The sequence below is a fragment of the Hetaerina americana genome, unplaced genomic scaffold (genome assembly GCF_022747635.1).
Source record: "Hetaerina americana unplaced genomic scaffold, ioHetAmer1.1.p SCAF_6, whole genome shotgun sequence".
In the NCBI taxonomy this organism is placed as follows: Eukaryota; Metazoa; Arthropoda; class Insecta; order Odonata; family Calopterygidae; genus Hetaerina; species Hetaerina americana.
The window spans coordinates 42133267-42160095 of NW_027287205.1; the positions used below are offsets into that span (position 1 = coordinate 42133267).

Below are 26829 nucleotides of genomic sequence, written 5' to 3' on the forward strand. Positions count from 1 at the left end.
TTGGAATTGAGGTTCATAAAACTTAAAATATAACAATAGTAGAAACTCTAATAATACTGTAAAGAAATCAATTACCAACTGCAATAACGTATTTCACACCTCAATTTCTGGATCGGTTATTAGGAATAAATCATTAGCCTCGATTAGATAAGTCATTGTTTAGAATAATTTTCCCAGTGCTATTTAGAGACTGGTGATTTTAGCCAAATTAGGAAAACTTTTTAAGGTCTTTCTAAGGAGTTCACCGTGGCAAAAAGAGTAACAGATCAAGATAACCCCCAAATAATGTATTTGGGATTCACACCTTAAATCTCTCGTCACTAAGGAATTATTGCGCTATCTCAACAGGCAGAGGAAATCGGAATGGTACAAAGGGTGTAGGGGTGCAAAAGCCATGGAGCGGCGGGAAATCCTAAAGTTGGAATGAAAGAGGCCAAACGGGAGAGGAGAGACGAGGGTGACTTGAGAGTGCTCTTTTTGCGACCCGATGTGCGCCCGTGTGTGCCGTCTATCGTAAATCTCAGGTCACTATGTCTTTCTCTCTTTTTAACCCCACTAGCCTTACACTGACTCCCCTCGTGGACTTCCATTCTGAAACACGCACCCTTGGAGAGAATAGGAACCGAGAAAAGGAAGATCCGCTGCCCATGCGCTAGGTTTTGAATGAGTCGGCGGAAAGGAAAGTGGGAACATCTTGCACTCCAAAAAAAGACGTTACGAATCTCTTTAAGCTTCTCCGAGAAGCATTACGCGAAACTAATATTGGTGTGCGCATCAATGGTTTCGTACTCTAAATGTATGTTCTAGTGCATGCTCCAACGCATGCTGCACAGTAAAATTTATTCGTGACATCATAATCGGCCATACGACTAAAGAATATGTTTATCAAATCTCACTAACCCGGCATTCAAACTTATGTTTATACAAAAATGAGAATATCTACCATTTAATTTACTATGCATTCATTTATTAGGAAACATAGTTTGTTAATCTTTAATTAACCGATTTGTATTTCTTTGTAGCTGTAAATTACATCTAGTTAACTACCGCCGGGAATATTGATATTAAGCATCGCCATAGTCAGTAAATATACTATCAATTATTTTAAAGTGATTTCCCTTCGGCGTATACATTTTCACAAGCGATGCCCACCTTAAAGTTATCTTGCAAATGTAGTTACGCCGTGAGTATAAAATTTCAGTCTACAATACTCAAAAGCTGATCTTAAGAATCAAGACTATTTTTTTCAGATTTTGGTGTATCATTCTAAGGAAAATCAAACTTTGTACTTTGGTTATCAATGAAACTAGATTATATTTTCTAAATTTCACACCCAAAGGTGTTGCAATGAAAATTTTAAATTAACTTAAACAATCAATAATGTTTTCTCATTCAGATGCAATGTGCAGAGAATATCTATAAGAGCACCAATCATAAATTTGTTTATGTGAAAACAAAAAATACCGGATATTTTGATTCTGAAATAAAATACTTTCATCCAAATTCGGTTGATTTTTTCCATTTACCTTCTAAATAAGAAAATAATTTGACGACTCACATAAGATATGCGCAACCTTAAACATTTTTAAATGCACTAACTAAAGGAAATTCGAAGGCCGTAACTGAGTATTAATAACAAGAGATATATCACATTTTAGATGGTTAAATTAGCAATAAATATCAAACTAATGACTTTTGGGATCATACTTGGAGACTGGAAAGGATCCTTTATGGGAAATAATTATATCTTATTTGTTTGGTATACATCGGGGTACGTAAAAACTCTTTTTTTTTGTTTTTAAAGCAATTGAAACCCTGATAAATGCATATCAACTTACTCTATTCATATTTTAGTTTACGCATACCCTTTTAAATATTCTGCAGAATGATACAATAATTTCATTTTAGGGCAATACAAATATATAAATTTTCATTTACAAAAAAATGTAGTTTTGAATTCACCTATAATATCATTCCTCACTTGCATTTCCTGATGCATTAAAGAGTGTGGTTTCCAAGTAATGCGATGAATCTTGACAAATTGCATTCCAGATAATGCTATGACAATTAAGCGCAGGGCCCACATTTCCAGGGAACCAAATCTTGGAATAAATGACTCGGCAAAATGATTCTTTCATCATGCCCACTCTGTGTTTGTGCGCTGTGTTTTAATCTCCTCATTTTATAATATAATTTCAGAGGAAAGCGCCCATTAAGGGACCCTAACTACGTAAAAGCACAGATTTCTCTTAAGAGAGAGTTGTTTTCATTCTGATATACCTACCTAAGATTTAAGAGACATATAAAATAAAATTTTCAAAGTATTTATTGATATAACTCTGAAATCACAGGACCAAAGCTATAAGCCAAATCTCGGAAAAAAAGAACATATGGGGAAAAAATAATTACTTGAATAAGGAATAACTCGTGAAAACATCTTTATCCAATAATATATATTTATCTATAATGCATTCTTATTCAGACGTTATCAGTAGTGATAACTAATGTCTCGTATGGTTATTTGATGCATGCAAAAACAAATTGAGTTACGAATTTCTTGAACTTCAACTATAATATGCCTGTCATACAGGCATCATTTCGTCATCCCTTTTGAATCCGTTTAAGTTTAACTAAGTGGATTCCGTCTCTATCTCTATGAGCAACACAGTACAGGATTACACATAATAAAAACAATCAAAAACTATTCCTCCTTCCTTAGCTAGCTCGTCTCTTTATAATTTGTTTCATGCGTCAAAATCTCATTGCCGCGTTTAATTCCACCAACTTTAGCCAACTTCGAATAGGAAATACCACACAAACCGACGAAATATATATTTCCAAATAAATAATTCCCAACTTTACTGCTCAACTGCCTAACCACCAATTGCCGCTGACTACTCATTCTCAGTGCACTGACCAGGATTGCCAGGATTGATTTAAGTATATAATGCAATTGAAGCGAAACCCATTTCCAGAAATTCACAGACTCATGCCTCCTGGGTCCCTAAACTACTAAAGAACCGGCAAAACAAAATCCCATTTCACTAATTATTTCGGAAGAGTCCGGCCCCTCGACCACCAACCCTTTCCTTAAATCTAAAAAGCTGAGCAACGGCACAGAACTTCGTCAGGGTAACAGCACAAAACAGCTCACTTCCCTCGACAAATGGTATTATCGTGGAGGACCCCTATTTTGTGAAAAAAAATAGGGAAGATAAGAAAAAATAAGTCAGTTAGACCGAGCAATAAGTTAATTGACATTCTAAAACTGGGTGATAAAGGTGGATCTTTGTACTCGAGTAATCTATTCAAAGTAACTTTGAATAATGAAATCTTACCTAATGATTGGAAAAAAGCAAACATTACACCAATTTTTAAGAAACAGGATATGACAATAGCCAAGAATAATAGACCAGTAAACATAACATCAGTTGAAATGTAATGAAATAATTGACTTTGTAATTCCACACACTTTATTTAAAAAACACACGACCCAGGTTTCGACGTTGAACGTCATCATCAGGTGGTCCTCATAGAAGCACGCTGGCTATATATACCTTCTGATCATAGGAGGGGGGGTTGGTCAGAGAGGGAGGTCGGAGGGGTAAAAAAAGGTTACAATGTAGCTGGGAAGAAAAGAGAATTACATTTTTGATTTAGAAGAGTGGTAGGTCTAGGAGTGGGGAGTGGGAGGGATACAAAATTTCGTTGGCAAGATCATCTTTCCAACGGACACATTTCAAAATTTCTAACTGCTCCAAAGCATCGAGCCTTTGACCTTTTTCTTCAAAATGAATAATTTTTGTCACAAAGTCACTTTTGTGATCACTTTCGATGAGGTGTTTTGCAAAGAGGGATGTTATGTTCTTATTTTTTACACATGTTTGGTGTTCTTTAATCCTTTCTTTAAATTTCCGTCCTGTTTGTCCAATATACTTTGTGCTACAATCCGAGCACTTTAACTCATACACTCCACTCCTCTCGTTTTCGGGGACTTTGTCTTTAGTGTGAGAGATCAGGTTCTTAAGGCATGAACGACTGTAAAAGGCACATTTAATTTTTTCTTTAGGTAAACTTTTAATTACTTTTTGAGAAATAGTCCCAAGATATAGTATTCTCCGCCATTTGGCAGTGGGATCTTTTACATGTTCGGGGTTGTAAATGTGGCTTAAGGCTATTTTTGTAAGTTTATTCCGGTAAAGTTTATTTATTAGATCTTCTGAATACCCATTGTTTACTGCTAACGTTTTAATTACATTAAGTTCCTTATTTACATTGAATTTTGACATAGGGATAGCGGTCAAACGGTGGATCATTGCATGAAATGCCGAAAGCTTTTGGGTGAAGCAATGCCTTGAAGAGGAATTAATTAATTGGTCTGTATACATTTCTTTCCTAAAAATGGAATACTGTAACCCATCTTTGTCTTTAGAAATGGATAGGTCGAGGAAATTCAGGGAACCTTTTTCCTCTTTTTCACACGTGAATTGTACATTAGAATTGATAGAATTTAGATGTGCTAGAAACTGATCTAGTTGCCTATCAGAACCTGTCCACACACAGAAGACATCGTCTACATATCTTAACCAACAAAATACATTATTAATGAGAGGGTAGGCTGAGGAGAACAAAACTTTTTCAAAATTGTCCATATACATATCGGCCAGGAGTGGGGACAAGGGCGAGCCCATGGCTAAACCATTGGGTTGTTGGAAATAGGTACCATTAAAAATGAAATAATTTTGGGAAACACACGTCTTAAGTAATGCACAAAGTTCACTTATAACTGGAACTGGGATGGATTTCCGGATGAGGATGTCTTCGGCAAGGTTCACCGCTTCCATGGGTGGCACGTTGGTGAAAAGGTTGCGTACATCAAAGGAAACAAGCATGCACTTTTTCGGGATGACCTTTTTCATAAGTTTGTTCACAAGGTCCAAGGAATTCACTACACCATATTCCGTGGAAAATTTGGAAACCTCCCTGAAGAGTACATTAAGCCTTTTCGCTAGTATGTGGTTGGGAGCTGACATATTTGATACTACAGGCCTGATCGGAATCCCATTTTTATGAACTTTAGGTAGCCCGAAAAACCGTGGTGCTGAGGGATTCATTTGCACTAGTTTCAACATTTCACAACTTTTGAATAACGTGTTACAAGATTTAATCACTTTCTTAATTTCTTGTTGAAACTTGGGGGTTGGGTCTGAACGAAGTACTTCAATGTTATTGTCCCTGATGAAGTCTTCGCATTTCGTGATGTAGGTATTTCGTTCTAATACAACCACTGCGCTGCCTTTGTCTGCTTTCTGGATGATCAAATTTTTCTCTGTCACTGAATGTTTAATGGACTTTAAGGCCTCGTACTCGGTAGAATACTTCATCTTTTTTACTCCAGGTTTTGAGAATTTAAGGAGCTCCTGGGAAACAACTTGTTTAACCGCGATATTTTCTTTCTGAAGGGCAACTTCAAGGTCAACAGCCAGGTTTTTAATGTTTTTAACAGAAATTGGAATTTTAGGTACGTACTTAAGGCCTTTTTCTAGCAAAGAAATCTCACTATTAGAAAAGGAATGTCCGGAAAGGTTAACGATTCGAGGCCCAAACTTATGGTCACACTTAGAACTTGTTGATTTTGAACTGGACTCCTTATTTCTCCGTAGTAAATCAAGCTTACGGTTCATTTTCGCTCTTTTTTGAAAGGAAATCTCACTGCACTTCTGACGGACCTCATTATCAAAGTATAGCCACTCGATCCAATGAAGTTTATGGGACAATTCCACGTATAAAAGTAGTAGATAATGGGATATAGCGTCTCGTTTAACATACCTTCTGTGTGTGGACAGGTTCTGATAGGCAACTAGATCAGTTTCTAGCACATCTAAATTCTATCAATTCTAATGTACAATTCACGTGTGAAAAAGAGGAAAAAGGTTCCCTGAATTTCCTCGACCTATCCATTTCTAAAGACAAAGATGGGTTACAGTATTCCATTTTTAGGAAAGAAATGTATACAGACCAATTAATTAATTCCTCTTCAAGGCATTGCTTCACCCAAAAGCTTTCGGCATTTCATGCAATGATCCACCGTTTGACCGCTATCCCTATGTCAAAATTCAATGTAAATAAGGAACTTAATGTAATTAAAACGTTAGCAGTAAACAATGGGTATTCAGAAGATCTAATAAATAAACTTTACCGGAATAAACTTACAAAAATAGCCTTAAGCCACATTTACAACCCCGAACATGTAAAAGATCCCACTGCCAAATGGCGGAGAATACTATATCTTGGGACTATTTCTCAAAAAGTAATTAAAAGTTTACCTAAAGAAAAAATTAAATGTGCCTTTTACAGTCGTTCATGCCTTAAGAACCTGATCTCTCACACTAAAGACAAAGTCCCCGAAAACGAGAGGAGTGGAGTGTATGAGTTAAAGTGCTCGGATTGTAGCACAAAGTATATTGGACAAACAGGACGGAAATTTAAAGAAAGGATTAAAGAACACCAAACATGTGTAAAAAATAAGAACATAACATCCCTCTTTGCAAAACACCTCATCGAAAGTGATCACAAAAGTGACTTTGTGACAAAAATTATTCATTTTGAAGAAAAAGGTCAAAGGCTCGATGCTTTGGAGCAGTTAGAAATTTTGAAATGTGTCCGTTGGAAAGATGATCTTGCCAACGAAATTTTGTATCCCTCCCACTCCCCACTCCTAGACCTACCACTCTTCTAAATCAAAAATGTAATTCTCTTTTCTTCCCAGCTACATTGTAACCTTTTTTACCCCTCCGACCTCCCTCTCTGACCAACCCCCCCCTCCTATGATCAGAAGGTATATATAGCCAGCGTGCTTCTATGAGGACCACCTGATGATGACGTTCAACGTCGAAACCTGGGTCGTGTGTTTTTTAAATAAAGTGTGTGGAATTACAAAGTCAATTATTTCATTACATTTCAATATGTTATGCAAATTCCACAAAGTTACGCCTGAGACAACAAATAACATCAGTTGTTTGCAAAATAATGGAAATAAGAATTGCTGACTACATTCGGGAATTGTGGGCAAGAGATAGATGGCTATTCAAACGCGAACACGGGTTTAAAACGGGATACTCGGGTGAGACACAGCTTTTGGGATTAAGCCAATATATCGACGACGCAATAGATGAAGGAAAGAATGTTGATGCGGTAATCGGTGATTTTTTGGTAGCTTTTGACAGAGGGCCTCACTGTAGATCATTGTTAAAGTTGGAGTAATTACCATTGGATTTGAGGGTAAAGCAATGGATAAAAGATTTTCTTACAGGCAGAATTAAAAAAGTAAAAATAAGTGATGCATTTTCAACGGAGGCAAACGTTATAGCAGGAGTTCCACAAGGCAGGGTTCTAGAGCCATTACCCTTCCTAATTTATGTAAACGATCTATCAAATAATTTACATTCCCAAATAAGACTCTTTGCTGATGACTGCATTATATTCAGACGGATAGAACATGTAAATGACCACGTAATATTACAAAATGACATCGATCGCCTTGGTGACTGGGTTACAAATAATAATATGGGCATTAATATAAGTAAAAGTAAGCATATAAAATTTTCAAATAAAAAGAATTCAGAAAAGGAAATTTACACCCTCTTTGGAGAAAGAATCCCATGTACTAGTCAATGCAAATATTTAGGCATTTATTTAACTAGGAATCTTGGTAATACTGTATTGTAAACTTAAAGCTGTAATATGAATGCAAACTGTATTATAGAAGTGAATGATTTGTTAACGGTGCGTGATTTTGAACGGTAAATATGGTGTGAACTTAGCCATTGTGTAATGGTAAAGCTGCGGTAGGTAATCTTAAAGTATCATTGTATATGAGAGCATTTTGTCCCATGCTTGTCCTTATTGTGTATGTATGCATGCATGTGCATTGTAAGAGTGACCGTTGCCCAGACTTGACTGTTGCAACCAGGAAATCAGCCTAATTACGAAGAGATTTATGTAATAAGGAAAATAATAATAGCTATAAACAATAAATAATGCAGCAATATTACTCCCACTTTACCAAAGTCTGCCGGTTGCGGTTATTGAAGTTCAACATTCCCTTACGCAGATGAATAAATGGGACAAAAAATGGGGTTGTGGGTGGGAAATTCTTTAAGCGATTTATTTCAACTGATTTATTTTGAATCGTACGATTGAATTGGACGAAACCAGATTCAAAAAGAATTCTATTCTAAAACTACAGAGTCGTCATGATTGATCTATATGAATATCGCATTCGGAAAGATATGCATTGCAACAGGTACGTTTGAACATCTCCCAGCCGTTATCCAGACGGAGTTGAAGAAACAAAGCCATATCAAGCCCTCGCTTCTGTGCCCCATGAACCCGCGAGACTGGCTGCTCGACAAGCACCAGGAAAGAGGATATTACTTCGGGCGGAAGTTAAGGTTAGTTGACGCCAGAATGCAAGCGCTGGAGTGCAAAACTTCTTCACCAAAACGAGCAGCAGACGCCAGGCCACAATGGGATTACAGCGAAACCCTGAAGGTGGGCAGGGAAAGGAAAGTGTCGTTCCTGCAAGAGGGGTGGACTACTTCCCACAGGCCTGTACCCTATTGCCGAGGTCACCGGAGCCAAGTGGGCGTGAATTGCCATTAGGAGACTTAATGCCGTCTCGCGGGGAATCGCAATGGGGGAGCAAGGTTGAGAAAAGAGGGGGGCTGACAACGAGGATGCCTCTCTCAAAGGGCAAAGCGTCTGCGTTGATGGAGAGCTCAGAATTCCTCGCTTCCATATTATCAAAAATTCCCGAAGGAGATCCAAATTAGATTCACGATAACCTCTCATTTCTTCCATTTATTCCTCTCACTAAGTTTAACCTTTGAAAGACATAACTAAATAAATAGAGAAAAATATTAAGAAGTCGGTTATTACGTACTCATTGATACTTAGATGTATTTTCCGCTAAAGGCGATAACCATCTTCCCTGTTGTCATGAGATGATCATTGGGCTATTTTAATTTGCTTTAATAAAAGCGCAAACTCTTCGATCAGTTGCTGATGAGGTTCTACGTATGAAGAATGAAACGTTTTAAAAAATGTCCAATCTATAGTAGGAAATTCCGAGCAAAATATATAATCTTTGAAGCATCATCAGCGTAAATCAAAATCACCATTTCAAACCCATGATTCAAAACACCGTCGGACGGTTAGTGCAAAACCATTTGAAAAATTGAAATAGGTAGTTATTGTAAAATTTACAACTTGTGAAAAGTTTGAAGGTTTTAACTAATGATGCTGAATAAATCAATAAGGGACCTCATGATAACGGCAGATTAGATTATTTGGATAAGATAAGGGTGATAAATTGCATTACCACTATTTTTAGGGACTATTTTTGTCGCGCTTTTCGCGACCACAACAAAAACAAAGTAAATGCGACGAAATTTCGGTCAAAAAACCTAGTTTTGAACCATTAACCTAACACATCCTATTTAGATAGCTTCTTTGGATAATTAAAACAAACTGACGGCTGGTAGTTTGACACCCCATGCCACATATCTATCTCATGGGCTACTTACGGGGTAATGTAGATGAAGGTAAAGCAATACGAGATTGAAATCCTAAATGGAAAATGTTCTTGCCAAAAAGAGCCGCCTTCCTGTTAACCTGCGTAACGGGCAGACAGCGGAGAAGTGGCCGGATGACGGCAGAACTCCGATGGCCGGCACACGCCCCATATACAAGATCGTCTCTGGCCGACTCGTGTAAATGCGATTGGCCCTTGCCTTTTGGTTCGAATTAATGTCCCAAAACCTGCACAGGTCATCAGCGACGCGATTAATAAACCCGTATCATCCGAAACGAGAACAGACAGCAGAACACGTGAAGAGCATCCTTGTGTGTGTGTTTGGAGAGGGGATTCCCCAGGGATGGGAGAGGAAGGGGGATGATTTGGGACGAAGGCAGCTGAGCCCACGGCGCAGTAGATTTGGAGGAGGGGAAGGGGGTGATGTGGAAGCAGGTAGAGGATTGAGGAGGCGAGGAGGAAGAGTAAAAGATGCCCAGTGACCTGTGACATTAAATACCCAGGTGGTGTGAAACGGAATTATATAGGGAGTCTATCGACGGTGCGGAGAGGGACACTCAATGGGGAATACCCGACTTAACGAAGCACGGTCAACTGATCCCCTGTGGCGGACGGGAGCAAGGAAGGGGTGAGAAGAAGCCAGAAAAACGGGGAACGGCTTGGCTATTAGGGGAAAGCAATGGAGCGAGGCCTCTGGTACCGGAGTCCTCGGTCGCTTGCACAGCCAAGCCTCAAGGGACGAACGAGTGACTCTTGTCGCAAAATTTTATTAGTGACTAATGAGTTCAGGGGAATTAGCTTTACATTTAATGGGGACGGGAACGATATAACGAAAACATTCACCCGTATACTACCCACGTGTGGCAAGGATTTAACCGTGGCATTTGGAGCGGGATTAACGGGTCATGTGATCATCAAAATTGACAGTGACCTTGCCAAAATAGCGGAAAATCAAAATTTAGTCTAATTTCAATTATTGATGAGTAAATTTGAAAATTAACCACGTAATCAAGAAAATAAATCTCATGACAATTTATTTCATGCAAAAAACGGTTGGCGAGAAGAAATATCATGTCAAGAAATCGGCGGAAATTGGCGAGAAGAAATATCATATCAAGAAATAGTACGTCAAAAAATAAGTATTTCTCATATACTTGTCACTTCGTCACTTTCAAAGGATTAATATGCGTCTCCAAACTCATTTTTTCTGAATACACTGTAGTCACTTTTTATAAAAACACCTGTAAGACAACTTCTTGATGCTGAAGTACATATATCGAAATTATAATACTTTTTTCCATATGTAATTCAGACACAGATTTAACCACAGAAGATTTAACGCCCACTTTTCTAGAAGGCCCACGTCTGACCAGTTAATTCAACATAAATATAAACTTCTGGTACGAGAATCAAAGACTTTATTTGGGTCAAATTATGCCTAATTGCATTTAAAATTCATCCGGCTAAGAAGGCTTTTAACAACATCTCCCATGAGATTGAAATTTCATTTCTGCATTGCATTAGCGAAGACAATACGGTCGATAAAACACAGCGGGATATGAAATCGATTTTCGAAGGTAGAAGAGAAAAAAAACGAGAATTCTTTGAAACGGATAAAATCAGCGAGTAGAGCAGTAGAAGGAAACCCTATTCGGTTTTCCAAGATGACCTTATGTGCCATGGGCTGACCAATCTCTGTTTGGCTGCATTCGGTTGATGTCGTCATCCCCTTTCTAAAATAAAAAATTCACCTCCTGGTGAAGTGACTCCAATACTTCCCCTCAGCCCAGCAACCACTACTTTCCCATTTTCCCCCCTAATTGTCACGTATCACTATCACACGCTGCCTTTATCGTTCTGATTTCTCAATTTCTCATGATATGGTAGAACTTTAATTCATGGAATGGGTTTTCCCCCAAGAACGCTGAGAAGCACAGTTTGATAATTTTTCGGGGCCAACCGTCAGTCTCATTAAATTTGTCAAAATTATCACTCGATTATATGTTCTTCAAACACGGTAAAATTGTCTCCCACCCCTGCCGAATTCTTTCTCCTGGTTACAAAATAGCTGAAAACCGAACCGAATATTCAATTAAGGTTATTTTTACATCGTCAATAACACCGCCTGTAATTATCCCAGAAACTGGAATGCCTTAAATATAACTTAAATATAAATATAATTAAAAGTTTTAATCATGTTAAAAAAATGTTCTCTGTTGTCAAATGGCACTATGTAAATTTGATTTCCAGACCCTAATACAACGGTTGTCGACGCTTGGTCATTTTTTCTGTCCTACGAACATCTGATCAAAAATCAGCGATGCATACAAAATATTTCCGGGGCTGACTCTTACCTGGAAAATGGAGAAAACATTATTCCAGAAGAATTTATTTATTCCATCCAAAAACCCATGCCATTAGCGTATGCAAGCTTCTTTTGTGACAATATTTTCCTCCACCTACACTTTTCTGTCCACTTTTCCTCCAGTTGATGGCGATCTGCTTTACAACTCTTATTCCGTTAAAATTAACTAAATATGTGATTGTGAAGAGTGTAAAATAAAGCTATCTGATCATGATTTTATAAATAGAGATATATATTATTCTGAAAATAGATTTTTATTTTGTTTCGAGGATATTTCTGTTGGTATTTTCGTAATTGCAAATGATAATGACACTGAGTATTATATTAATAAACGAGGCACAGAGACAATAATTCCAGTAGGAATAAAATATCAAGGGCGCTTATTCTATCCTAATCACCTCTCACACCCAACCCATCATCAATATGCCACAGAAAATGAAGGTCTCTATTTTTCCACATACATCCTCTCCATCACATGTCATTTCACACACAATACTCTTATTTGAATTAAAATATTTATTCCATAGGAGTAGTACGTGATATAATTATTTTTGTTATCGGACACTTTCATGCCTTTTCGTCTTGGTAAACAGGTACAAAATAACTTTCAAAAATTGTACACCCCTTATTTTCCCGCGTCAATGTCTCAGCGGCCGAATTCATCCCCGAAAACCCGAAATTATCCCTCAAAGCGAGTTCCTTTTTCGTAGAAATTCTGCTCCATTGACTTATGGCTCAAATTCATGGCCGCAATTATCTCGCCAAAACAACAACTGAAGTAAAGATATATTAGTTTCAATATCGTTGTTCATATTTCCACGCGCGTCGTAGTGATTGATGTACACAACGTAACGTACTGAAGGCTCGTTCTTGTGGTGTGACGTCAGAATTCTTCTCTGACACCATTTTTAATGCTAGATAATCTAATTACTGAAACTCATATATAAGTAGATATTCCTAGTAATCTTCAAACCTTTCCAGGACCGTAAATATGTTCCTCAAACGGAAAATTGTACCTAACATCATCAAAACCTGACAAATAATCCACGTTAACACTGTCATTGATTGAAGGGTTAGTCCAAATGTCCACGTTATTTGTCACCGTTTGAGCGGACCATTAATATTCTCGCTGGCAGTGAAAGAGCCTATTAATATAAATAGCCAATAATCGTGAAGCTAATTCTAAATAATAAACAGAATGGTTGCAGGCGTAACTTTGTAGAAGCGATTCATTTCAGAAAAATAAATACTTGGTTATTCCAAACATATCTAAATAATAATACTAATAAACGAGTGACTAAAATTTGCACCTCACTATACTCGTATATTTACTGTCCTCTGAGGTGGTCGAAGTTATTTGCTACGTCATTCTTTGATTATTTTCATTGAATGTCCAGTCAACCAACATTTCATTTCAAAAAACCATAAAACCGACTTTAATAGTTTAATTTCAATTTTATTGTTTTAATAATTATATCAATATCCGTTTTGTCAAGTTGTTAACTTTTAATAAGAAAAATACATTTTAGTTACACCATATTAATCAGCAGTGAATGTTGTTTCAATCAGGTACTTTTGCCTTTATAATCAATCAAAATAATGTGATTGCTTTTCTTGATATCAATCCGGATAACATTTTCTATGAAGACAAGATCAATTTATTGACTAAAATTTTGAAAGCTGGATTACGTGAAATATTTACTTTGAGGTTTTATAATTACCATTTTATTACTCTAAGTCTTTATAAATTATTTGTGGTCGTGATAATTTTTTCTATGTCGCAAAAAAAGCTGATTTAATTCAATTAATTTTATTTTCTTAGCGAAAAAAATAATTGCCTTGTCACACATAATTACCGTATGGTCACATTCTCGCAGTCTGTCGACCTAATCCACATACCAGTCTAGTTTTTATATTATAACTAATCCAAAAGCTGAGAATCTAGACTTTGTATAAAGGTTTTAAGCATTAAATAAGGACAAATACAAGCGCTCAAGCTCTCGACAGAGGAAAGCTTGCCTAGGCGGGAATCGAACCATCGACCTCTGGGTCAGCAGGTGATTCGAGGGTGTCCGGTTGTCTGTAGAATTTTATGCATAACTGAACATGATGCAAATTTCTACGGATTCTATTTCAATGAGTTATTTCAAGACTGGAAAAGAGTTAGAGAAAATGTTATGATGAACGTTGAACTAAATGAATGAATGTAGAAATCATGTCAGTTGAAGACTGGTTTAACGTAAAGTAGTTTTAAGTGTATTTATTTAGAGTAGTTTTCCAGTAGGGATTAGATATTGTAGCAGTAATTAGTTAGAGTGTCCACCAAAAAGCTACCCTAACTGGTAGACTACACAATAAAAATAAAAATGCTTTAACAATATGGTTCTAATGTTGATAGAGACGTTTGTGTTCTTCCTCCATCAACTGGCTACAGTGTAGGAATTTGAATCTCATGTCTCAGTTGCTCATTTCCTTAATAACACGCAGATGTTCCAGATAATCGATCTTCAAGGGTAACTTTCAGGCAGACGGTCCAGTAACGGCGGAAGAGTTCCAGTGCAGGCAGAACATCGGCCGGAAATTGTAATTTGAAAACAGGATATCTCCCAAAGCACGGCCGCTGCTCGGGTAATTTTAATCTAGCGATTCATTCCGCCTGATTCCTCAAAATAAAAAACCGCTTATGCCTCTGAAACGGAAGAGATACATGCTCGACTTAGCGGACAAGGACGAGGCAATCTAAGATAGCCTCGCTACTATTCACTGCTGCGGAGGTAGTCCCTTCTGCTTCATTATGTAGAAGCCACGTTGCGTGAAAATCAACGAAAATTGTCATAGTTAATTTTAAAACAAGAAAAATAATGAAGAAAAACTTTGTAAATGTTTTAGATTTATGCATCCAAATAATGCAGACTTTTTCATCTCAACCATTGTAAATTTAGACTTTAGAGCGATCGAGAAATGACACATATTAACCGTTCCGAATAAATTTTCGGCAGGAGATAATTGTTTCTATTCCGAACATTTGGAACATTTATAGTATTGGTGATGATTCATCTGATGACCCTCATTCAAGCCCGTGGTACTTGTAAGAATACTGAAAAAACACCATAAATATTTTCAATCGCCAATTTTAGGAAACGATATTACAGATAAATATATTTTTTCTTGAAATTCCCTTTCCTTTATAATACAAATACTCGAGTTTCGAGTCCTCGTACATGAAGGGAACAAATAATGTAGTCAATTAACAGAAAGCAGATTGTTTCAATCTTCCCAGAGGTTGATTTAAACGATATAACGGATATAAAATGAAAATAGCAGAAAGAAATGCAAGGGAAATTCAAAGAAAATATTGTCCTTCCTCTCATCTATTAAAGATTGCTACTTCATTCGAGGAAATCTTTTAGTACGGGGCTAAACAATCGTATTTAAAATAACTACGTTTCCTCCTGTTAAACTGAAGTTCAAGTGATTAATTGAAGAAAGTTTAGGGGAGAAAACCTGCAATTTGCAAGCCCCTCTTTGTATTTGCTTACCGTCATAAATTAAATCAGCGACCCGAGAACCAAAAACTGGAGTAATATTTTTTCCCACCGAGGCATTCATGTAGACATTGTTCGAACATTCTTGCTCTCTATTAAAATTACTGGTGCCTGATAAACATGACGAAAGAATTAGTTAAGATGATACTACGTAATAATTCAAAGGATAAACTTTTACAAAGCTCATAATGTCATATAAACTTGTAACACAAAATAACACATGAGTAAATGTATCCTATTCAATCCGCAATCATCGGGAGAAAGACGAGTCTCCTTCCGAATTGAGAAATCGTTAAGAATACAATCAACTGCCAAAGAGCGACATGAGAACCCGTTTGGAATGGCATATAACTAAAGGTATGAATTTAAACTCAATAAACGATTCTTGGAAATTCGGTGGGTGGAATAAATTGATAGGTGACTGTGCACAGTATATCAAAATCAAATCAATTCTCTCCAGTTCCGCGTAGTGAAGTGAACGGAAATGACATTTTTCGAGGCAATCAAACCTCCAATTGAAGCTGGGATCAGAGGGAAACTCAATAACTGATGATAAGTATAAAAAACTTTTGCCGAAGGGAAAGCAAGGAATCGACGGATGTTGAAATGCGAGCCAACTGCGAAGGAAGAGAACTTTTTTTCCCGCTGAATCCAGTCATATGACTGAGGAGGAGGAGGATGGAAAAATGAGGAGAGCTTGGATGAGACCTTGGGGGGAAGAGGGACGAGTAAACAGCTGAATGAGTAGAAGCGACGCCCAAGTGAAGTGCGAGGGGTAGGCGAGTGAAATAATGAAGCCCGCGACTCGACTTCAGCATCTGGAGCGCAACCAGATCGCTTATTTTGGCTCCATCACCGTGGAAAGAGATACGCTGGACAATATGAGAACCGCTTGCGCGGAAAACTACCCACCGCAGCCAATCGTGCCCACTCCATCGTTAACTCCCAGCACCTGGGATGAAGAAGATACGCCTAAATGCAGGTTTTCGCTTTCCAGTTTCTCGGAATATTTAATCTCTTCATAGAATCGATCTTCGGGTGTGATCAATTTTTAAAAATTTGATTTAAAAAAATCAAAATCACTTGCATAAATAATATGAATGCTGGCTACACATTTTCAAACTTAACGTAAAATGTATTTTTCCTCACGTGAGATTCAATAAATTTTTCGATTTCGACGGGTTCCGTTCTCCGGCATCCCTTTACTGACAGCACACTTCTATCTTCCCACACATGCTCCATTTATTCCCCACCATTCAAGCAATGTTCCTTTCACTCCATCCAAAAGTATTACTATCATTAAATCATGTCATTTTCAGACACCGTTTCAATTAGGACACTTGTCCCCCTACCACACACCTTTTTGGTGGCTCGCAGGGTATTGATGTAGATATAGATGTAGCAAATTAATTTATTAAACTTCTTATTATACATTAATTATGAACTCTGTCTAATAGGCTAACTCCACTTATCCGTTTCAGCTGACTCATTTTGGTTGAGTTCAGGGTATTATTATGAACACATTTGGTGACCCAGTTGGGGTATAATAGGCCACTCAAAATAAGACACACATGGATGGATTAAGAGGCCTAAGCATTGTTCCATCTCAAATCGCACTCGTCAATGGATCTCTTGTAGAAAACAGTAGGAACCGTGTTTTAATCGTCTCTGTCTAACACTCCCGTGTTTTTCATCAGTGATATAAAATATTTAAATTAATTTTTCCCATGTAGATATTTGAATCATGCATGGAGGAGGCAATTACTAGAAGCAGTGGGAGCTAAAACGAATTGAAACAGCGAAAGAAGTAAGAGTTGCTTGTTTTCATTCATTGACATATAATGTCTACATTGAGAAGCACTGAAGAAATAAATGACAATGAAGAAGATGGCGTACGAAAAAGAACACTCGGAGAAAGGATGGACAAATTGCGATTTGCGGAAGATATAGGTATGCTTATAGAAGAAAAGGAAGAAAAAACTGTCTTCCTCTTCAAGGAATTAGGAATCACGAACACCATATCTTCCCAATGAATAACCAAATTTAACGATAAATTAGTTTACTGTTGATAAAATGCCTCCTAGAGTAAATTATTTGCCACTTAATGTGATTTACCTATAGTAACTGGGTGAAACTAGATAACTTTGCAATATTAACCTCAATAGCTGCCCCGAACTTCACCCGTTACCGCTAACGTTGAAAGACTCCCCCAAAGACAAAATAAAGTTATGCGAACGCAGGCTGGCAGCAATATTAATGTTAGTACTTCCTCTAAAACTAAAGACCGATAAGCGGAAATTAATACAATTCATTATTAAAACGTCAAGGTATTTTCTTCATGGAAATCTCTTTGTAATAACTCTCTCTGTCAATGAAATTGTAATACCTCTCTCTGTTTATTCAAATGCCATCTCATTATCAAAAAGAGCTATATCTTCGTTAGTATAAAACACTTCTATACTCCTTGAAACTCTGTGAGGCAGCTGTTAAGTCTTTAACCTGCTGATGATAAATCAAAGAAATTCATTTCAAAAGGGGAATAGGAAAACTACTGAAATAAATCGTGTTTATGATACAACGACTCAGTTTAGACGCAGTCATTATGATCGTTGATTTAGAGCGAGAACAGAATACATTAAAGTAAGCAAAGTTCATAAAAAGTGGAGAATACATAACTACAGAGCGACGCACAGATAGCAGGAAATACGCCCGATTCGACACCTTAAACCGAAATACGTACAGAAGCGCTCTCAGAAGTGCGCTACGGTAAAAAGAATGCGAGAGATGTAAATTAAAGGCTAGAGAGAAGAAATATGTTTAATACTTACGAATGAAAAAAATGGAATATGACTCAAAAGGTTTTCATTAAAAATATCTGCTCATATGGTCAGGACTAGTTGCGCATAGAGAGAATAAAAATCAATTCTCCGACTTCTGAGTTTTACCTTAAATCTACCATTTTAAAATTTGTATTAGATTTCCCCCCATAACGTCCTTAGTCATATAACACATTCCTACTAATTTAATATAAAAAATTAAATTATTATTCCTTCGGTGTTCAATTTGTTGGTATAATGAACGCGTACATTCCGTAATCACTAGGGTGTGTGCAAAAATAGAATTATTCACAACGTTGTTATATTTTATTTTGAAACATAATACCTCTTCTTTTGCTGAATATAGTCCTTTTGCAGATAAGTAAAATTGAAATGTAACTATAGACATCCAAAGGGAAAAGAGCAGACTCAATTTAGAGAACCTCTATGTCTCCTGACCTACTTTCTTAGCTCGGGTGTTCTTAAAATTACATTTTACAGAGAATCCCCGTGCTGCAATTAAAGAGAAGAGTGAATGGCGGATCTCTCACTCCACCAGGTTAATATTTTATTTTTTCCTAGATTTTATGAATCCATTGTCCTAAAAATTCCAGAGTTCTAGATAAGCGAATCCTTCTCAATAATTCTCAAATTTCCTCGCTTTCCCAGGACAACACTCGTTTCCAACGTACTGAAATTCTCCGTTCTTTCCGACAGTCATTTCGAGAATCAACCATAAAAAATGCTTGAAATTTTGCTTTACCATTTGGAACTGCATATCCTTCTCCATTCAAATAAATTCTTGGATTTTGAGATGGCAAGTCGTAAGTTTTAATTAAAATCTGTACGAAGATAGCTTCAAATTAGTTTCAGATTTAGGATATGCCTTTATATGTCGTGAAGTGTTGGTTAAGGATCATTATAAGGCAAGTTTGGATTAGCACTTATTTGAAGCTTGCAGGAGAACCGGGCACCCTATGTCTCTTAATCTTTTTAACTTGTAAGACCTATGTAGAAGATATTGTAAAAAAAAGATTTGACACTATTTGTCCGAAAAGAGAGGTACAGATCTGTAAATACTGTACGACCCAAAAGACGAAATCCAATGAAGAACGATCAAAAAGGAGTGGAGATATTTAACTATGCATGGACTAGGTCGATAAATGCACAAAAATGTTTTCAGTGAAGTTGTCTGAGAAGACGGGAATATGTTTGATGGTGAAGGAAAAAGGAGAATGAAATCATTAAATGGCCACGACTATGAAGAGTAAAGGCGGTTGCATCTGGCTGAAAGATAATTTTGCTGGCGTTACGACACCTGAGGACATTTTGTTGTTTACTTCATTACCAACAACTTGAAACAACGTGGACATGACCGGAATACTCTGGTGTCAAAGGTATTGTTGACTTTCCAAAGACAGTCATGTAGAACTATTGCTAACTTTATCGATCAAATACAATCTCATTAATAATGACTAGCTAGAGATCCGTGAGCAACTGAACTGCTTATTTATGAAAACTTTCTTTGATAGAATTTGACACACTTGTGTCAAATTCTATCAAAGAAAGAAATTCCTGAAATTTCTTATTTAAATTCTGACTTATCAGAAGAATTAATGACTCAAACGAGTTTCTTAAAAGTAGATTATTTAGAAAACTGCGGTGAAAACTCTCGACTGGTAATTAGGGCAGTTTAGTTATCGGAATACTTAGACCGACAGGGAGAGTGACGAGGAATGCTAAAACCCCGAATCCGGGAAGCTATTTCTGGGATAGCGAAGGCTGTGAAACAGGGTTGGGGGTCATGTTGATGGTACTGCATCGGGCATTTTCCGGTTCCAAAAGGAAGGGGATGAAAAGAAAAGGATCGCTTGAGTGAGAGAGGGCCCTAAAACCATTGTTTTACACACTCTCAGCGGCGCCTCCTTGCGCCTCCAAACCCCCTCCTCTCCCGACGCACACGAGAAACGACCCTCGCGTTCCCTTTTACTCCCCTAGCTTCCCCACATCCCTACGCCCTCCACAATGCCCCGCAAAGGCGAAACCACCGCCCGTCAACCCTGGGAACACCCACCGGACCGGCTGATGGCAGACCGAGTGAGAGGGAAGGAGAGAGAAAGAGAGGGAGGGATTTACGCCACCGGAAATTCTTTTAAGCCCAAGTTCCCGATGGGAGCCTGAGCAAGAGGGAACGCATGCATTAATTAGACTCCGGACTTTCTCTCTCTCCCAAAACCACTCACTCAATTGCGTGTTCGCACCTTCCCCCCTCTGTCCCGCCTCGCCTTATCTGTATTCACTGGAGGCTCATCACCAAAAACACTCGTCGATTCCAATCGGATGACTCTCACGCACCAGCGCTGTGAAATAGACATGCTGTAAAATTTCGCTAAATCTTACAGTAAATTTAAAATAGAATGTCGTATCGCGAAATTAGTATCACTATAAATATATAAATGAATATGGATCGCTCATTAAATTTTCTCAACTAAGGTAGTGGGATTCTGTATAAATAGGAAAAATATATTAAGCATTTGAACCGATGAGGAGAAAACATGCCAAAAATGAAATTCTACAGGTTATTTTAATTCTAATGCAAAATTCAGATTTTACAAGGACAATGCCATTAATGCGTGATGTACATAAGCATGTATACGTGTAATTGCACGTCTATTACAGTGTGGTTAAATACATATCTATCTTTACAAGTGAATATTCAAACATTAAAGGCTGTTGTTTTAGCACTTCCCGCTGCACACCCTTGTGGCGGTTTGCTAAATATTGTAAAAAAGCACATGTAGATCAGGAAAGGTGGAATACTTATTTTGATCGGGTATAGTGTTTGCGCAAGTATCATTTTCATGTGTTTCAGTGAAGTCGTAAATAAACGGTTGTGAAAATGTTTTTTTTTGAATGAAAAGTGCGAAAATTTGATCATTGCTGGTTTCAAAAACTTTATCATTAAAGGAGAAGAGTGCAAATTTACAGGTTCATGTGACTTAGATACGGATACGGACAGAGAAAATAAATTGTTAGGAAAGGAATATAGAGGATGGAAAAATTTTACCTGGACAGATTCAAAGAAGGCTGTATAAGGGAAAGGTAAAATATTGACATGAAAAGACGTCCAAATGCTGTAATAAAAGGGAGAATGTTATATAGGTAAAGTAAATTGAGTGAATTATTAACAAGCACAGAAGAAGGGATATTATAAAGTTTTTAAACTGGAAGTGTTGACTTTTGTTTGAACTTTAAACTTGAAATGTGCTGTAAGTTATGCCTGAAATTATACGGTTTCAAGTGTGATTTGTTATATATATTCGCATAAATTAGGAGTATTCAATTTAATTCAAACTGGTAACGTATAAAGTGTTACCTTTAGCAGTTCTGCATAAATATTAGCATCCTAGAGAAACTAAGACATCGTCCCAGTTTTCCTCGATACAAAAAAATCTAATTCTGATTGGTGGTCTAACAATAATGAATTCAATTTTCATCATTACTCAACTTATAATGCGACTCAAATGTTTCAAAATCAAATATATCGCACTGCCTAGACTCGCTCCCTGCCCACTCGTATTTGCCGCACGGTGGAAGGAGGCAACCAAGTGAAGAGTATGTGTGTCACCCCAACGAGTGTGCGAGCTTTGATGCTCGGCTGGAACGCGGGGGAGGAATTCCGAGGAACGGAACGCTAAGCTCTTGCTTCCCTGGGGCTCCCTTCACAATGACTCGCATCGTAAAGTCCTCGTACTGCATGACGAAACACCATTCCTTCCTCTTTTTAAAAATGCAAAAAACCGTGTCACGCGCTGTTGATAGTCGTCCCCTTGTTGGCTAAACGGCTCAAAACTTACCCTCTGTTGCAATCTTAATTGACCGAGTGACATACTTGGCCTGCCGGAGATAATTCTTCCGGAATTTTAATGTGCATTGCCGCTGCGCCCTGCGTCAAACAAAGGGGAATTGTTTATGCTGAATATTCCGCCATCCCTAAAATCTCTCTATATAGCTAGGTATACGAAATACTTTCTGCTAATGAAAGTTTTATTCCTAGAGAAGCAAAACCTGGGAGTAAATGAAAGAGTGCATTTAAAATTATCGATGTAGATTAAGATTCTTTCCCTCAATGTCAATTGGAATTTCTGTATTGTAAAATCCAGTATACCTTACTTCAAATCACTTAGGAGCTCTTTCTTACGCATTTGAAATCGTGGCCGAATATAACTTAAAATGCCATTGAAATATATATAGTGGCTACTATGTATGACATTTTTTTTCAGACCTTTTGGGATACCATCACATGAAAATCACCAATCGCACCGTTACATCCCATCCCACCGCACAAGAACGTGTTCCTCATAAGCCTAGTACTATAGATGGCAAATACCTCAAATTTAAGTGTTATAGAACGAAAAGTTTAAGGATTACTGAGTGCTTCATTCCTGCTCTCCATGATGCATAATATCGTTCTTGGACCATAATATTGAAATATTACAGACCTTTCGATTTTATATCTGTTATGAGTAACGTCTCAACACAAAGGGGTATGTCATGAAAGTAATAAAGACACTAAATGAGGGACTTGAATATTCTAAACTTCACCTGACCGTCCACCGCGCAAAGTACATTTGCTAGTTATATTTCCGGTTTTTAATGTCGGCAAAACATTGCTGGATGATGTCGTCGCTTCATTATTTTACCACTCTCTCAGCCACGCACAATATATGGATTATTAATTAACTTAAGCGTAAAATTTTAATGAAACTTTCAATAGTTCAATGATTCCTGTTCCATCGATTTGAAAGTCAAAATCTGTGAAGACTTAAAATGAAGTACCCACTTCCTTTCCTCATTGAGGGAATCAGGAAAAAATCATATTGCATTTGGAAAAGTCATCATTAATTACTCTACATTTATTGAAATACCTTACATTAATTGAAATGCTTATACTTTTTAACTACCTTCAAAAATATTAATATTATGACATTTCAAAAGCCATTAATATTAATACATTATATGTAACACTATTAAACTCAGGTTATGAACCCTAATTAGTATCTTACCTATCTTAATTTTAGGAAAGTGAACGATAATTAATCCACGAAGTTTCCTGAGATCTCTACGCGATTCACTTTTATCAAAAACGTTTTATTTCAGTAATAACGCCAAGGTTTACACTAGACAGAGACCTATTGGGTGTTTTTCATCATGATAGCCTACCAAATTGCGGCAGGTTTTTTGTAACTCCAGGAACTACATTTCTTTGTAATTATAAGCCCTGCCTAACAGTACAAATGTTCCTTAAGCCCTATATTACATTTTCATGTAGCTTGTTCCTTAGCTCGGCATACTTTCTACTTAACTTAACACCATAAAAATTCCTTTGATCTTCTACCTTCTAAATCATTTTCTCAATATTCTACCCTCCATCACTTCAGCGTTCGATTGCCACTCAGTATCTACAATATATTTTCTCTGCCTTCCTGGATTTTTTTCAAATTATCTCTCTCCTTTAATCATGCCTAGAGTTTCATTCTCTCTTTTTCCTTTCCTTTTCGCTTTTTATATTTATTCTTTCTTATTTTTAAATTTTTCCTTTTTTGTAACGCTATCCCTTGTTTCAATATTTTATAGGTCCTATAAATAGTTTAATATAGAAAACAAATAAGTCAGAGAATTTTCGAGTGTCTGTCTTTGTTATTTGGAATAGATGGATTCCTGTAGGGATGAAAATCACAATCGGTGCAATCTAAAACCTTTAAATGTGGCATGTTGCTCCATAGAAGAAACTTCGAGTCTTTCATATCCCTTCGATTACACTTTCGATTAAATGATTAATTTTGCCCTGAATATATCCCTGATTTCGGATAACGGGAGAAACTCTGATGCAGTAAGACACAATCAACTGTCATCCAATCAGTCTAATCCTCTAATAGAGAAAGATTTTGCGAGACTTCGTCATCATGCGCGATATTATACATTATATATTCTGCAAATATCCTATATCATACAATTTAGCAGAATTTTTCCAGTGAATTCTTAGGTATTATAGTTAATTATTCTAAGTGTAAAAATATTGACGCTAACAATAGAGAGAAATAGTCAAAAATGGAAAAGACATTACCATAGTACGATTGCTAAAAAAGTGGTTATCTTTTTGTTGTGTTTAAATATTTCATAAGATATTTAGAAAAAAATTTTGCTCGAATTTTACCATCAAATTTAATTTCCTTCAGAGTAAACGAGCATATTTTACGGTTTACATTCATTCTTGAGTAGCGAGTCCTAAAGGATAAATTTTCACACTTTTGTTCACATTGGAAAACGATTTAGAGTTGAATACGGGACCAACGCACTCACTTTCTGCTCCAAAATTGCACCTAAGCACCATAATCAACGCAAAGATTGATTTGATAGGTTCCTTTTCCAGTGCCAACTGCAGTTCCTTGGGAAGACCCAGTAGCCAAAATATCAACAACGCTTGTATGAGACTGAAGGGATTCCCAGGGTAAACCTTGACCTCAGGTCAGCAGCCGAAGGCTCTTAACGCCAGACTATACGACGTCATTTTAAAAATCGTTCACGAAGCAATGTTTCCTAAACTTATTGCTACGCATCTTGAGCCCTGCAATGCATCGATATTGAGTATTTAGAACTTAATAATTTCTTTTAAAATTTTCAAAGTAAGTTTCGTACATTATTCATTCCGTGCTCATGCTCATGACCCAAATGGCAATTATCACATGCTATTATGCTTATTTATTCGTCACATGAGGTTGCAGTAATACATTAGGGATCAAGGTTATCCCTATAATTCACCTACCTTCCATGCCTTTAATTTGTACGTTTCATTCATATAAAACGCCAGCAGGTAGCGGCGTTTTAAGTAAGCTCACAAGGTGTTCTCTTTGGACGCTGGAAGCTATTATTATCCTCAGTCCTATGATCTAATGAGTGAGTCCAAATTTTGATATTCACGAGGAAAAAAATCTCGTTGGAATCATTTACAACAGATAAAATATGATAATATGACAAAGCGTCCTTCAATCAATGTCATTTATAATTAGGAGCATATCGTTAAATGTTGTCAGTGTAATATTAATGATTCATGGCCATTTTATGCCCATTGGACATGCTTAATTCAAGTTCACTACGTTGTTTTACATAAATGGCACCATCAATTCCAAGATGATCGCATTAATGAATTTTGCATAAGTTGACCATACCATACAAATCCACCTTGAAAAAGGATACAACAAACTGACTCCTTAGGAACGAGGCCTTAAGCTACGTTCCAGATTTAACCAATAAAAATATCAGAAAATTGAACTCAAACGTCACTCTCTCGCTTTCTATACATAATGGTAAAACAACATACATTCGCTATTTTATTGAAAAAATTTTCATAGAAACACTGATATAATAAAGTACTATTCATGCATTATTAAATGTATCATATTTTAGAGATTATCTCAAAGAGTAATTCAAGAAGGGGTAATATCAGTTAAAAAAAGAGGGAGAAACAAAATGAGCAATCTGGACAGAATCCACAAGATGGGATAGACTGAACTGAACTAAAGACTGAACTGAAGAAGAGAAAACTGGAGGGAAAAAATGTTTGTTTAATGTCTAAAGAGTTTCAGAAATTCAATTTGATTCCAAAGTTGGGTTGATATGAATAATATTGGCTATCTAGTATAATAAATCAACAGGCTGTAAAAAATTATCTTTACGAATGAATAATTGTGAACATCGAAATCTTTTGCTCGGAAATTCAATAGCCATTTAAATAAGAAATAAAATTTTAAAATGAATTGAAAATATTTAGAATAAAACAACATTATCCAAGGACATAAGCATAGCCAATTAATTCTGTAATTGATTTAGCGTCTAGCATTCATTTAAAACCGTCTAATCATGCAAAATTTTATTTCAATTGCATTACAGATGAGCTTAAATAAATACAGAACCCACATTAGCAAGAATAATCTTGAGGCAAATAAGTATCCCGAAGCAAAGAGTCTAAAATTAAAAGGGATACTCATTAAATTTTACGCAAATATTAGCTTAGAATAACATTCTTTGAGGTCAGATACCGAAGAAAAAATTAACGAGGAATAAAATGCGATAAACGTACCTTTGGCGGTCTTCAACCATCAAAGAAACTTTGGTGTTGAAAATATTTCATATTTCCACGTCAATCGGCAAACGAAAAACCTGGATAAAGAAGTTCATTTTAGTTAGCTAGGCTGTAAACTGAAATAACAAGGAGGATAAATTTAAAAGCATACAGCGTTCATATAAATTAGTCAGAAAAGATGCCGCTGCCTAAGGAGTATATGACGCGGGAAGAAGTGTGACAAAATTGTTGAAAGATTTTGGGTTGTATCCCCTCGAAAAACGAAGATTAATTTTTCGACAGAATCTCTTAGGTAAAATTGAGACCGATCAGTTCTTCACACACGTTCGTCTCAATCAAAAAGTCCCAAATAGTTATGGGGGAAG

The 26829-nt window shown here is 36.8% G+C and overlaps 1 long non-coding RNA gene across 1 annotated transcript in view; it reads left to right on the forward strand.

The window, feature by feature from the left end:
• Window positions 1-26829, forward strand: part of LOC139695061 (uncharacterized) — a 624365-nt gene that overhangs the window by 412444 nt on the left and 185092 nt on the right. The gene's annotated exons all lie outside the window — the stretch shown is intronic.